The 13,873-nt window shown below is 38.1% G+C and overlaps 1 protein-coding gene across 4 annotated transcripts in view; it reads right to left on the reverse strand.

Moving 5' to 3' along the window:
• Positions 1-13,873, reverse strand: part of ZNF516 (zinc finger protein 516) — a 129,044-nt gene that overhangs the window by 80,089 nt on the left and 35,082 nt on the right. The gene's annotated exons all lie outside the window — the stretch shown is intronic.

Here is a 13,873-nt window from a genome sequence, read left to right on the forward strand (position 1 = left end):
AGCTCTTCTAGTGCTTCTGCCACCTGTCTGAAAGTCCAAAGATACATGCTTAAGAGACAAACTTAGGGCTTGTCTGCACTGCACTGTAGCATGGACTACAGGGGTGTGAATTGAAGAGTGCACCAAAGATTTGTGTGCTCTAACCGCCCCATACAGACGCTGCTGGCACAATCTAAGAAGTACTTAGCTCACGTTACCGTACTCCTTTTTCAAACAGGACTACAACAACATGAACTAGGTACCTTTTCCTTCACACTAGCAGCTTCCAGACGTGGCAGTTAGAGTGCATCTCTTTGTAGTCACATCCCTGTAGTCTATGCTAGGGTGCATAGACATAGCCTTAGTCATGTGAGAAAAGTCCAAGGAAAAAAGGCCCAAAAGAAAAACTTTGCAGCTGGAAAAGGAAGGAAGGAATCCTTGCTCCTCTCTCTACAGTTGCTATTGCAGAGAGGGAAGGAGTCCTTCTTTTTTATATGCCCATGATTTCTCTCTGCCCCCACACACAGCCGTGGCATATTCCACATTTAATTTTTATAGCATTTTCATTAGTGAAGAAAAAAAGTTACTTATGTAAAATCAATCACCCATCCTTTCAGTTACAGATGGTCAAAAATTTTCCAGCTGAAAATCCTGATTCAACAAAATCAAGATGTTTCATTGGAATATATCAATTTCATCAGTCTGATGGGAATTATTAGGACTGTTGATTAATCAGAGTTAACGCACATGATTAACTCAAAAAAAGTAACTGTGATTAATCTTACTGTTAAACAACAGAATACCAATTAACATTTATTAAATGTTTTTGGATGTTTTTCTACGTTTTCAAATATATTGATTTTTATTAGAACACAGAATGCAAAGTGTACAGTGCTCACTTTATATTATTATTTTATTACAAATATTTGCTCTGTAAAAATGATAAACAAAAGAAACAGTGTTTTTCAATTCACCGCATACAAATACTGTAGTTCAATCTCTTTATCATGAAAGTGTAACTTACAACTGTAGAATTTGTTACATAACTGCACTCAAAAACAAAACAATGTAAAACTTTAGAACCTACAAGTCCACTCAGTCCTACTTCTTGTTCAGCCAATCATTAAGACAAACAAGTTTGTTTACATTTATGGGAGATAACGCTGCCTGCTTCTTATTTACAATATCACCTGAAAGCAATAACAGGCGTTCGCATTGCACTTTTGTATCCAGCATTGCAAGGTATTTGTGTGCCAGATGTGCTAAACATTCGTATGCTCCTTTATGCTTTGGCCACCATTCCAGAGGACATCCATGCTGATGATGCTCGTTAAAAAAATGTGTTAATTAAATTTGTGGCTGAACTCCTTGGGGGAGAACTGTACGTCTCCTGTTCTGTTTTACCTGCATTCTGCCATATATTTCATGTTTATAGCAGTCTCCGATGATGACCCAGCACATGTTCGTGTTATGAACACTTTCACAGCAGCTTTGACAAAACGCAAAGAAGGTACCAATAGTACCAATATGAGAGTGCTAAAAATAGCTACAGCACTCGACCCAAGGTTTAAGAATCTGAAGTGCCATCCAAAATCTGAGAGGGATGAGGTGTGGAACATGCTTTCAGAAGTCTTAAAAGAGCAACACTCAGATGCAGAAACTACAGTACCTGAACTAACAAAAAAAAAATCAACCTTCTGCTGGTGGCATCTGACTCAGATGATTAAAGTGAACATGCGTCGGTCCGCAGTGCTTTGGGGTGTGGTTGAAGCATGAAGGGACAAATGAATCTTTAGGGAATTTGACATGTAAATATCTTGTGATGCTGGCTACAACAGTGCCATGTGAACGCCTGTTCTCACTTTCAGGAGACAGTGTAAACAAGAAGCGGGCAACATTATCCCCTGCAAATTGTAACCAAACTTGTTTGTCTGAGCAATTGGCTGAAGTAGGACTGAGTGGATTTGCAAAAAGAAAAGGAGTACTTGTGGCACCTTAGAGACTAACAAATTTAGTCAAGGCACTGAATTTAGCCGTATGGAGACTCTTTTTCTTTTTGCGGATACAGACTAACATGGCTGCTACTCTGAAACCTGTCATTGAGTGGATTTGTTGGCTCTGAAGTTTTACATTGTTTTTATTTTTGAATGCAGTTACTTTTTCGTACCTAATTCTACATTTGTAAGTTCAACTTTCATGATAACGAGACTGCACTATAGTACTTGTATTAGGTGAACTGAAAAATACTATATCTTGTTTTTTACAGTGCAAATATTTGTAATCAAAAATAAATATAAAGTGAGCACTGTACACTTTGTAGTCTGTGTTGTAATTGCTTGACAGCCCTAGAAATTATTGATTTCAACCTTATCGTTTCAACTTGTGTTATAATTTGTAATACAACAAAAGTTGAAACAAAATATTTCAGCCTTACCAGAAATGTTTCAAATTATTGTGTGAAAAATTTGAGATTTTCACTTTGTCCCAATCTGAGATGAGACAAAATCTCATTATCTCCTGCAGGATGGAAATTGTTTTTCAACCAGTTCTAATTTAAGTCTTCTTCCTGTATTGTATAGAGACTGGCTCATTGTGTCACGTGTAGGCTTTAGAAGGCTGAATGCCCAGTACACAAACATATGGTAGATGAACAATCTCAGAATCTCTCATCTAACTGTTTGAGTGCTATGCTGATTGTCACATTGTTAGAAGGATTCTTTGCAGAATGCTATTCTCCACCAGGAAGGGAGGAAACTGTGAGTTCAAAATGAAAATATCAACTTTGAAAAGAATGCTTCAATGCCTCAAGACTGAATCAAAAAGGAAAAACAAAACACTACCCTTAGATGCTTCAGTTAACATTCAGATTATTAGTGACTGTTTCTTTCAACACTTGGCCTGGTGCAATAGGTGGAAGCCACCAGCTGTTAACTCACTACAGTTGATTACTGTTTTAAAATAGATTTAAAGGCCCTGATTCTTGGTCCAGCTGAGCTGTGTTTGGTATGGCATCTAGGGTGAGGCTGACATTACACCACCACTAAGCTCCCCCACTGTCCCCAATGCTACTTACAGCTTGATCCAGCAGCAACTCTCCAGACACACACACACTTCTGCTCACCATGCTACCTATACATGCTGGGAGCAGAGGATGAAGGTATTTGGCTACATGGTGGAGACGTCTCAGCTGGCCAACCAGACAACCATTACGGCCCCTTTGTGCCAACAATGGAGTAGATACAATAATATACATTTATATATATGAAACCTAACCCCAAATTCATGGCTGATAGCTCTAAAATACTTACACATGGACAAATGCTTCACAAAGCTTAGATAGGTAGGTTATTTACTTCTTTTATAATATCCTGAAACCGTGAACAAGACTATTAAAAAAAACCCTAACTTTAAACTGTATTATGTGGACTGTAGTGGCCACAACATTACATGAAGGAACAGGTCTCCACTGACAAGAAAAACTGCAGAAAAGAATCAGATACGGGCAGTTACAGTGAATTTTTTCAAGCAACAGGACATTTTCAATTCAGATATGTGAATTCCAAGCCCTGGATGAAAGGAGCACAGAATCCATTGTAGAAATGTTGCTCATCACGTCTCCTAGACTGAGGATTCTGCAGATCACCACTCCAGTACACTTCTCCAACAACAACAAATGCTGGCACATAATTGTGTGAAGAAGGGATCCTTCTGGTGAAGGAGCAAGAGTACATAGCAAATATAAATATGTTCAGGTGACGTAGTAGTATGTATCAAAAGAGTGATAACTCAGCAACCAGGCCTTCCAGTTTTCAGGAAGCTCAAATTAGACAGCTGAAAGACTTTTCTGTTCAAGGGCATTCACTGTAAGGGAAAAACAGAATTGAAGTATCTAAAAACGGGATAAGATATAGAGAAATTCCCACCATTTTGCAGCATTGCAGCCTCAATGATCTATACTACTGAAATACTCCCACATTATAGGCCTCACACCAGTGCATCCCCATTGATTTCATGGCAGAATTTATAGTCTTCTGCAAGAACATTACAATGGTTAGTTTTATATTGTTTTGATCAAAGTCATGATCCTGCTGTTCTTACTTGAGCAAAAGTCCTACTGAAAATGCCTTCTTTAGTCCTTTTATGGACCGCTTCATTTGTCTATATCCCTTTTACTCTGTCTTCAGCAGATAATATTATTTCGACCAAGATGAAGGGTGGAAGAAAGTGTGTCTTTAAATAGTAAGCCTACCCTTGAATTCACAGGAAATCCTGGCATTCTCTGGCCTACAAAGTAAACCAATATTAGGTAAAGGCAGCATGACTTTGCATTGATTTTCTGAGAGCTGTCTAAGTTAATTCTGCCAAAAAGCTATCCAAAAAACTGAGCCAGTTATAAAGGAAGACTTTCTAATTTTTAAAAGCATTTAATTATTTAAAGCAGAAATCCTAACACCACATCTCTGGAGGTTGTTTAAACCTTCCAAAATTGCCATAGAGGACCGGAAATGAGAGAGTTAAAAGGGCTGCTAGAAAAATAGACCAGGCATTTCTATTACTCTGAGTTTACTTCAACTCGCTTATATGTTTGTATTTAAATCCTAGAGTAGCATTTTACTGTATTTGTTAATTGCGCTGTTCTGTTTTCCCCTGAAGCTGAAGAGTCTATTCCTTTTGTGTTGAAAAGTTTGCAGTTCTAACACTGACACATTATTTTGAGCTTCTTTGACTCTCTGCTGCTCTGATCTAATGACATTCCACAGCAGGCCTCAAACGGACAGCCGGGCCCCAAAAATCAGGGTCAGGCCATTCTGAATCAGCACCACACCCGTAGCAGAAGAATCATAGAATATCAAGGTCGGAAGGGACCTCAGGAGGTCATCTAGTCCAACCCCCTGCTCAAAGCAGAACCAATATCCAATTTTTGCCCCAGATCCCTAAATGGCCCCCTCAAGGATTGAACTCACAACCCTGGGTTTAGCAGGCCAATGCTCAAACCACTGAGCTATCCCTATCTTATACCTATATACATACACAGTGCACTCCTTTTATAAGAATCACTTCCATCCTGGATTATTTGATTCTTATAAGCAGAGCATAGGAATGATTTTGTCCCAGTGGGTTTGATCACTCTATGCGGTTGATTCTTAAAAATGGAGTGCAGTGTATATATATAAAAAGATAATAAAGACACCTCATGCTGAAAAGGCTTAGGTAGCTGCAAAGAAGTGATGTGTCTCAAGCCAAAAGCCAGCAGAACAATAAAAAGTCCATAACCCAGTTTTTAGTGCTTTCTAAAGAAGCAGTTCTATGAAAAGGTTATTCTTGTGCACTGCTACAGGGTATGTTGAGAAACACAGGGCTGTCACCCACTCAGTACATATTTTGTGTTTCAGTTTACTGTGCATGTTTGTCCTCTTGGAGACAAAGAAATGTTCTTTATTAGTCACACTGTAGTATTCTAAGCAATGAATTAAAATACATCATTAACATCCTGGACAAGCTTATTTTACTACCAAAACAAAGGGACTATTCTTTGAACAAATGGGGGGGGGGAACCCCACAACAACAATAAAGAGTTCCTCTCCCTAAAAACTGTTCTGAACAAGATTAACAATTACAGGCTTATATTCCACAGACACGGGTCCCAAATAGCTGCATGAAGTGATGCATTCACAACTGGGAGAGTAAGTACCATTGATGACAAGGCCTTGGGGCTTCTGCTGTTCTCAGACCAATCAATAATCCATTATGAACAAACTACATTTCCACTCTAATATGAAGAAACGAATAAAAGGGAACTAGTATCAGTAATAATTCCATGGAAAAAACAACATACACACACACACACAAAAATCACAAAATGCCACCATCACAAGACTTAAACTAGTGGTGATACGTGATACTGTCAGAATTGCCTACAATAACCCCCTTATTTTAAGACAGTTACTAAAGACCACTATACTACAGTCTAAGATTTACAAAAAGTTTATTTTAAAGACAAGCCACTTTCAAGAGTACTTGTTCTGGCTACAGGACAAAATAAAAAAGGCATAAATCTTCCAGGAGAAGAAAAGAAACTTAATATATAAATCCAATGGCTTCCTTTATTTTCTAAACTAAATAAGAATTTTGAATTAGGGGTGACTGCCCAAATGTGACCAGTAGACCATAACATGGCTTTACTGCAGCAGCTGTGTTATCGTCCAGCAAGAACCACTGCAACTATTTACCTCTTGTTGCCACTTTCGCATCCTGCAGTACACAAGAACGATGATCAGTTTAAATCTCCTTGTGTACATTAAAACTAGAGCAAACTTTTTTCCACTCATAATCAACATACTTTCCTAGAATTTTCAAAAGATTCTGTACACAGCAGCGGAGTGGGAAAGAGCATCTTACATTTCAGATAAAATATTTAAATAAATATACACTTTTTAACAGTTACTCATTTGGTGAGGGTATAACAATTTAGACCCAGAAGAAAACACTGAGACCAATATTATTATACATAAGGCAGTCTATGTCCTTCTTCTGAAATATAAAGACTAATAGTTAAAATTGACCTCACAGGAGAGAAAAAAATAGACAGCTGAATACACAATGTGATTATTGATTAGACCTAGAAAGGCCAAGAACTGAACCAGTGCACATGTGGGTTTTTTGCTAGGGTCATTAATGATCTATATTAGGAAGTCAAAAGCGGATATTTTGGTGTGTTATAAAAATCATTTCTAATTTTGAATATAAGCATTTTCAATTTTAACAAATGCCTTGGAAAAGAGTCCATTTTACTTCACTTTTGGACATTAATGTACCTGTTTCCTATTTTGCTAAACCCCACCGAAGGAAGCCACTTTATTATGTTCTGTATTGAAACTAAAAAAGGGAAAAAAGACTCCCCAAATCTGTTATCAAAGCAAAAATAAAACAATTCATTCCCAAATAGGAGCAAATCCACCTAAATACTGTACAGCTTTTTTTTATTCTAATCAATGGCATTGATGCTGTCCACTCATGCGTGTATGTGAATAAAACATGCACAGAATTTTTACCGGACCCAATACTGCTTTGTAGCTAATGCTATCTCGTCAGGACTTCCATTATAAACCCAATTTACAAGGGTTTATAATTTGGCCATTTCAAATTGCATAGGTCCAAAATTTGTCAGTCTGGATGCTGATACAAAATTGCTTAGAAGGAGCGTTTTCATGTTTTACTTTGGATGTTTTTTTAAATGCATAAAAATACTATAGATAGACTGATATTTGCAGCACCCTGGTTGAAAATAAAATATTTAATTATTTTTGCACTTAATGTAGAAAAACAGGGGCCAGATCCTCAGCTTGTGTAAACTGTTGTAGTTCTGTTGATATACCATATATATATATATATATATATATATATACACATACACACACACACACACACACACACACTTTCTTACTGCATCAGTGGAGCTACAATGATTTGCATCAACCGAGAATCTGGACCTCTGACTGAAAATGGCAAAACACTGTGCCATCAAGAGTCAAGACTTCAGTGGCAGAGAAACGTGTGTACCAGTTACAAACTAAAATGAAACAACAGCGTGTCACAATGGGCCAAATCTCTCCCTAATGCTACTAGTAGTTACACCAATGGGAAACTGGATTGAATGATTTATAATTAGAGTAACCAGATGTCCTGATTTATAGGGACAGTCCTGATTTTGGGGGCTTTTTCTTATATAGGCACCTATTAGCCCCACCCCCATCCCAATTTTTCACATTTGCTATCTGGTCACCCTATTTATAATATACGTTGATGACCTTACTACAGCAAGGTCAGATTTACTATATACGTACATAACAATAATGACTTACCCAATAAAAGCATGCTGCATCCCTGAATGCAAAGAACCATATATTACAACACAGTGAAAATTTAATAACAACAACAACTGCAATTATGTTTACAGCAGGTTAACAGAAGTTATAGGGCTATTTCTAAGATAAATTACCATGAGATAAGCTATGCAGAGAGAATTAAGAAATTCAAGGTAAGTAATCGGTAACCCTCACACCTAATACGTCCTATTGCTCAAATAAACATAAAGTAATGATTCTCCGTATCAAGTTATTGCCAACCAGTAACTTGTTAACAGATTTAAGATTACAATGTTGTTGTTGGGTGTAATAAAAAAAAGATTTTTAAAGTCACAAAGCAGCAGTGGCAAGCCGTTAGTTTACTTTTTCCAGTCAGTATCAGAACAGAAACTGCAAAAGACAAACAAATTCCTTGACTGCCATTATTATCTCTTTTCAAAGTTCCATTTTGTGAAAGAGCTTTAAAAAAAATCCCATCATCAAAAAGAAAGAACTGTGGCCTGAATATAAAGAGAGATAATTATGTGCAGTAAACCATAAATACATTCTGTTAAACATTACCTTCAGAGGCAGCACTATTTAGCACAGAAAGTCAATATAAAAATCTAATCTCAGAATACACAGCACCAAACACACATTATCAGTTTTCTTGAAAGTTTTTTACAATAAGCTTTTCAAAAGTACAAAACTGGTCTATTTTTCTGAGATTTTTTAATCTGATCTTATAGTTAATATTTTTTATTATCATTTGTACTACATCAATCAATATATTATGAATGCCAAATGTTCATTGTAGGTCCCCTTCCAAACACAAACATTTCTTATATGCTCTATGGATCAAGATCCCCAACTACTGTAAATCATTGTTGCTCCATTGAAGACAACCAAGTTCCACTAATTTACACAAGCGGGGAATCTGGCCCTATATGTATAGGATGCTCCACTGCATTATTTCTATTTTATACCAATTTTGGTTTCAACTGAATTACCTGGAGTAACAGTGATAAATCAAGCCCTGAGCGTGCGAATTTGGAGACATCCAGCACTTTCAAAAGACTGTAACTTGACCTAGTTATTGCTAATGTATATCAATCACTTGCATCTGCAGCTAAAATGAGTGATATATCACTGTATATTTACAAAGAGCAATTCCTGACAAATACAGTATAATTATTTTATGAGCATTAGTTGGTAAGATATCTGTGATTACTAGTGATTTAATGAGTCATTGTGAGTTCCTGGGTTCAACGGTAGTTTTCAAAACCCAAGGATCACCTATTGTTGTTTTATTATCTAATCAATCTATTTTAGGGTTATCTACAGTTCCCATCACCAGAGCATATGAGCGCGTTCAACATAATGCATGTTTAAAATCTAATTATGAAATATACTGAACCTTGCACTGGTCTATCATCGTTAGTCTAGAAAAGCAAACATTTAATCTCTAGCTTGTAAATTACTGCATTGTATGAGAGGCTTATACAACAGGGGCATTATTTATGTATTATCATAAAGAGGGAAAATGTGTAAAGTGAGAGTCCTGTATACCACATACATTTGAAACGCAAGTCGACAATTTTTGAGTTTCAAAGCTCCCAGCCACAATAATCTCTGGAGAGGAGAAACTGAACCTGAAATCAAACTTTTCAGCTACCAGCATAGCCTGGCTTATTTTGGTATGAAGTGCTAAACTATTTATGCAGAATATCACTGAAAAGGGTCAAGGAATGAGACAAACAGGAATCCTATCAGTTGCTTATAAATATGTTCTTAAGGAACATTTTATCCAAATTGTTCTTTCCTGATCTCCCTTGCACTCCACCTCCAAAACGCACACACACACAGTCTCTCTCTCTCTAATTTGCCCAGTCCAAATAGCATGAATGTGAACAGAAGTGCAATATATTGCTAGGAGACAGACGAAGATTCTGAAAGACTCTACACAGCACAGGTGGTTCAGCAGAAGATTGTTTATTCAAAGACCACTAAATCTATGGACCAGGTCCTCATGTGCAATGAGGTGGCTTTGTGCTGCACTGCCAGAACTTGACCAGGGAAAATTACCCAAAGTGCAGGAATGATCCTGGAATAGTCAAGGGCTCTTACACCATGCACCCCCTCTGCTGTCCACAGAAGGAAAAGGGGTATCGGTAGGACAGCCATACACCAGGCCAACCCTGGGCTGCATTTTTGGCCTCCTGTGGCTGCTAATGGCAGCAATAAATTGGAGCAGTAGGAAGAGCTGTACACTGAACAGCACTAGGATCAGGGGTAAGCAAAGGAGAGATTTAAGCCCCTATGCTTACCACTTCCTGACCTGTGCTTTGTTCATTTTGGACTCTACCAGGTTAACTGATTCTCGACATCTGCCACAAAACATTCTGATATTGCCACTCACAAAGGAAAGTAAATAAGCCTAAAAAAAAGTCCACTGTCCAAGTTCTTGCATAAAGTAAAACCGCACCTTCTTGGATCTATCTGATTGTTTTCCTTGGCAATAAATAGGTATCACACACATACCAAGACACACTAAATATTAATGAGTAAAAAGTGCAAGCACCATGAAATATGTTACAGTAACACTGTAGTTAGATTAACTATCCACTTGTAGAAATGTCACCACACCACATACCAAGTTTCTGAAATGTTCTTATCACCAGAACTGAGAACTTAACAGAATGACTAATACAGTACTGTTTTTCACCAATAGAAAGTGTTTTTTCTTATAGAGGCATTTATGTAAGGGAACCTTCCATTTTAGTATGTATCCGCCTTTGTCTCGCACATGCAAAACACTCTTAGCTCATTTCCCTCAATTTTCAAAGCAGGCCCCTACAGGCCTCATCTATCTCCTGTGCCCCACAATCCTGTCCAGCTGCCACACTGTATTCCTCATCCCCTTTGCCCCGCAAGCTTACTGACTGTGCCATATGTACTTGCTGCTTCACCCTCCTGTCCACTAAATCCCTCTTGGATTGTCTGCCTTCAGCATCCACTTTCTCTACCCCTCTGAAATTGTAACTCACATCCTTGTCCTGCCCAAGTCTAAGGACCCCTTCACTAGAATTATTCCTTTTCAGGATACTGTTGATCACTCCTTTTCCCACTGTTTTTGTGATTCTGCTTTCTCAGTTCTTTCAACTCTTCTCAGTACCTCATTAGGAAGCTCCTTCTCCTCTTCTTTTCTGTTCATATCCTCAGGAGTAGTTCCCTCCTTTTCTTCTTCTATGCTCTCCCTAAGGAATCTTATCCATTCACACTGTTTCAACTAGTGTCCCCTGGTCACAATTCAGAAAAGCATCCTTATTCAGGAAAACACTTAAACACACACTTACATGCCTTCCTGAAACAAGGCACCTTCCTTCTAAATCTCTCTCTCCCCCGCATAACAAATCCCTCCTTTCTGCCAACTCAGCATGTCCATGAATACCTCTATGTCAACCCCATCTAGATGTCCAACCTTTTACTTTTCCCCAGGGGTGCTTTGCCCCTGCTCCACCCTGAGGCCCCAATCCCACTCCAGCCCTTCCCCAGGGTCCCACCTTTGCTCAACCTCTTCCCACCTCTGCTCCATCCCTGAGGCCCTGCAGTTCCTCTGACCCCTCCCCAAGCCTCCACCCACCGCTTGCTGGCCTCCACCCTCCCTAAGCTGCCAAATAGCTGATGGGTGGTGCCACCAAACAGCTGTGACTATTTTTTTCCCATGGGTACTCCAGCCTATGTATCCAACTGACCATCTCAAATGTAATATCTAAGACTAAGCTTCTCAACTTTCTTCCTCTTCATCACTGATGAACACAGTACTATATCTTCAACGTCCTCAGGGCCCACAACCTCATTTTCAAATTTGACTCCTCTCTTCTTCTTCCACATCATCCTCAATATCTCTAAAAATCCATCCCGTCTCCTCTATCCCTATTCCTAAAACACTTGTCCACACATTGGTAATTTTTCTCTTCAGCTGTTGCAGCCTCCTCTCTGGCCTCCCTGTTCTCATCTTGTTCCCCTTGGATCTATTCAAAATGCTGCTGCTAAAATCATTCTACTCTCATATCAAACCAATCATGCCACTGCCCCATTCAAATGTCTTGCATATCAAAAGTTCAAGCTTCCTTTCTTCCCCTTATAGTTCCCGCATAACTCCATCCTACCTAATCTGTTCTCATTTTGTCTTATTCCCTTTTGTGCTGCTTAAAGTCCACTCCAGTTTCCCTTCATAATGCATCTTTTGTATTGTTCTCTCATTCATATCCTCACATCTTTTTACACTGTATTTACAATGACCTTTCCCCGTTGCACCAAATAACCTCTTTTCCATCATTCTAATACTTCCTTAAAACACATTTCGTCCATGAAGTCTTCCTTCAAAACAAGATCCACCACATCAGCTTTGGTGCTTCTTCCAGCATGTAATTTGTAGCTAGTCTGTATTGCCACAGTCTAGGGAGGATGTAAATTCCTCAGAGCAGGGACTCTGAATTGTTTTATACAGTGCCAAATGTACTATCTGACTTCCAATAACATTTAAGTGCAAATTATCATTATGGACTGAAGCGTCATCTTTTCAAACAGTCAAAGTTTCTCCATTCGTCAGTGGGCACTGCTAATGGATAGAAAACATCCCCTCATCTCATCCAGCCCTCAGAGTAAATAAAACAAAACTCCTCCATTGCCTACCCAGAACTCATCTCTTACTGAACTAAAAAAAAAAAAAATAGGACAGGTAGCCAATGACATGGAAAAAGGAATAATCAAATGTCATTAAACTCAGTTTCCTTGAGGAATAAAGCTTTGTCGCTTCAGATAGACAGCTTTGCTACTCTCTGGCTCCTCTGAGAAACCTTAGCTAAAGTGAAACAATTGATGCTTACTTTAAGCCACACTACTAACCAGATTTCTTGGGAAGCTTAAGCAGCTCAAGCAGAACCTTCCACGGCCTTTCTGAACCCTGGGGTTGCAGACAGTCTTACCTATTTAGCTACATTGTTGTACAGCAGAATCTGCGGTATTGGTTAAGAGTGTTAAGCAAGAAGAACAACAGCACATCTGAAGTCAGGCACAACTACATGCTAGCAAAATATTTCTCTACATCTTTTTAATACATAAATAACTGAGAAGGAGCTGGCCATGCAGAGCATCAAATTACAGTATAGGATTTCTAGTGGCAAATCTCAGAGCTGACGTATTCTTTTTAAAGGGATTAGCCCACCATCTAGTCTACCTAGTCCTAGCTCTTATAACTACAGCTTTGATTTAAAAGCCTATCAAAAACTTTACACAAACAAAGCCACGTGCATATATATCACACACATTACTTTTCTATAAATACAAATACTCCTGTGCTCTTTAGGCTGATGTTTAAACCGGTGCATTTGCCACCAGGGAGGCACAATCTAACAGTGACTAACTCTAAGAGTACAATTTGAACCATACTACTAAATCCTTAAACCTGTTACACAACAAATAAGCATGGATTACTGCATGACTGATTCATTATGGGATGTTTTGTGATCCTATTCCTAACACACAAATGCAGTTTGTCTTTGCTACATATTTAAATGCCATCATCATATTTATTTATGTTACGTGACTTTTATTAGCTTTCACTTTTCTGTGCCACCAGTTTATGGCCTGCCCATTACTTTTAATAAACTTGTACACCTGAGATAGTAGTAAATAATCAATAGTTAGTTGCACTGTATAATTCTTGATCTCTATATAAATTACTAGCTGTACTATCATTACATAGTACTTCAAACTATCAAAATACACCATATATTTTTATATAACACCTTTAGCATCCCATATCTACTTTACTTTACTTTCAGTACTAAATGTAGAGCATGTGTATAAAAGGATCAAAATACCCCCAAGTGAATTCAGCATACTTTTTTTTTTAAGTTTTTTATTATAATAACGAACATAAAACAAATTGAAATTATCTGCATAAAAAGACACTTCACAAATGTATCTTGGCAAGTTTTCAACAGGCAGCCATAGTGTTTGCTAATACTTAAAAGGGTTTTCAC

Source organism: Lepidochelys olivacea, assembly GCF_965140295.1.
Source record: "Lepidochelys olivacea isolate rLepOli2 genome assembly, chromosome: 2".
Lineage (NCBI taxonomy): Eukaryota > Metazoa > Chordata > Testudines > Cheloniidae > Lepidochelys > Lepidochelys olivacea.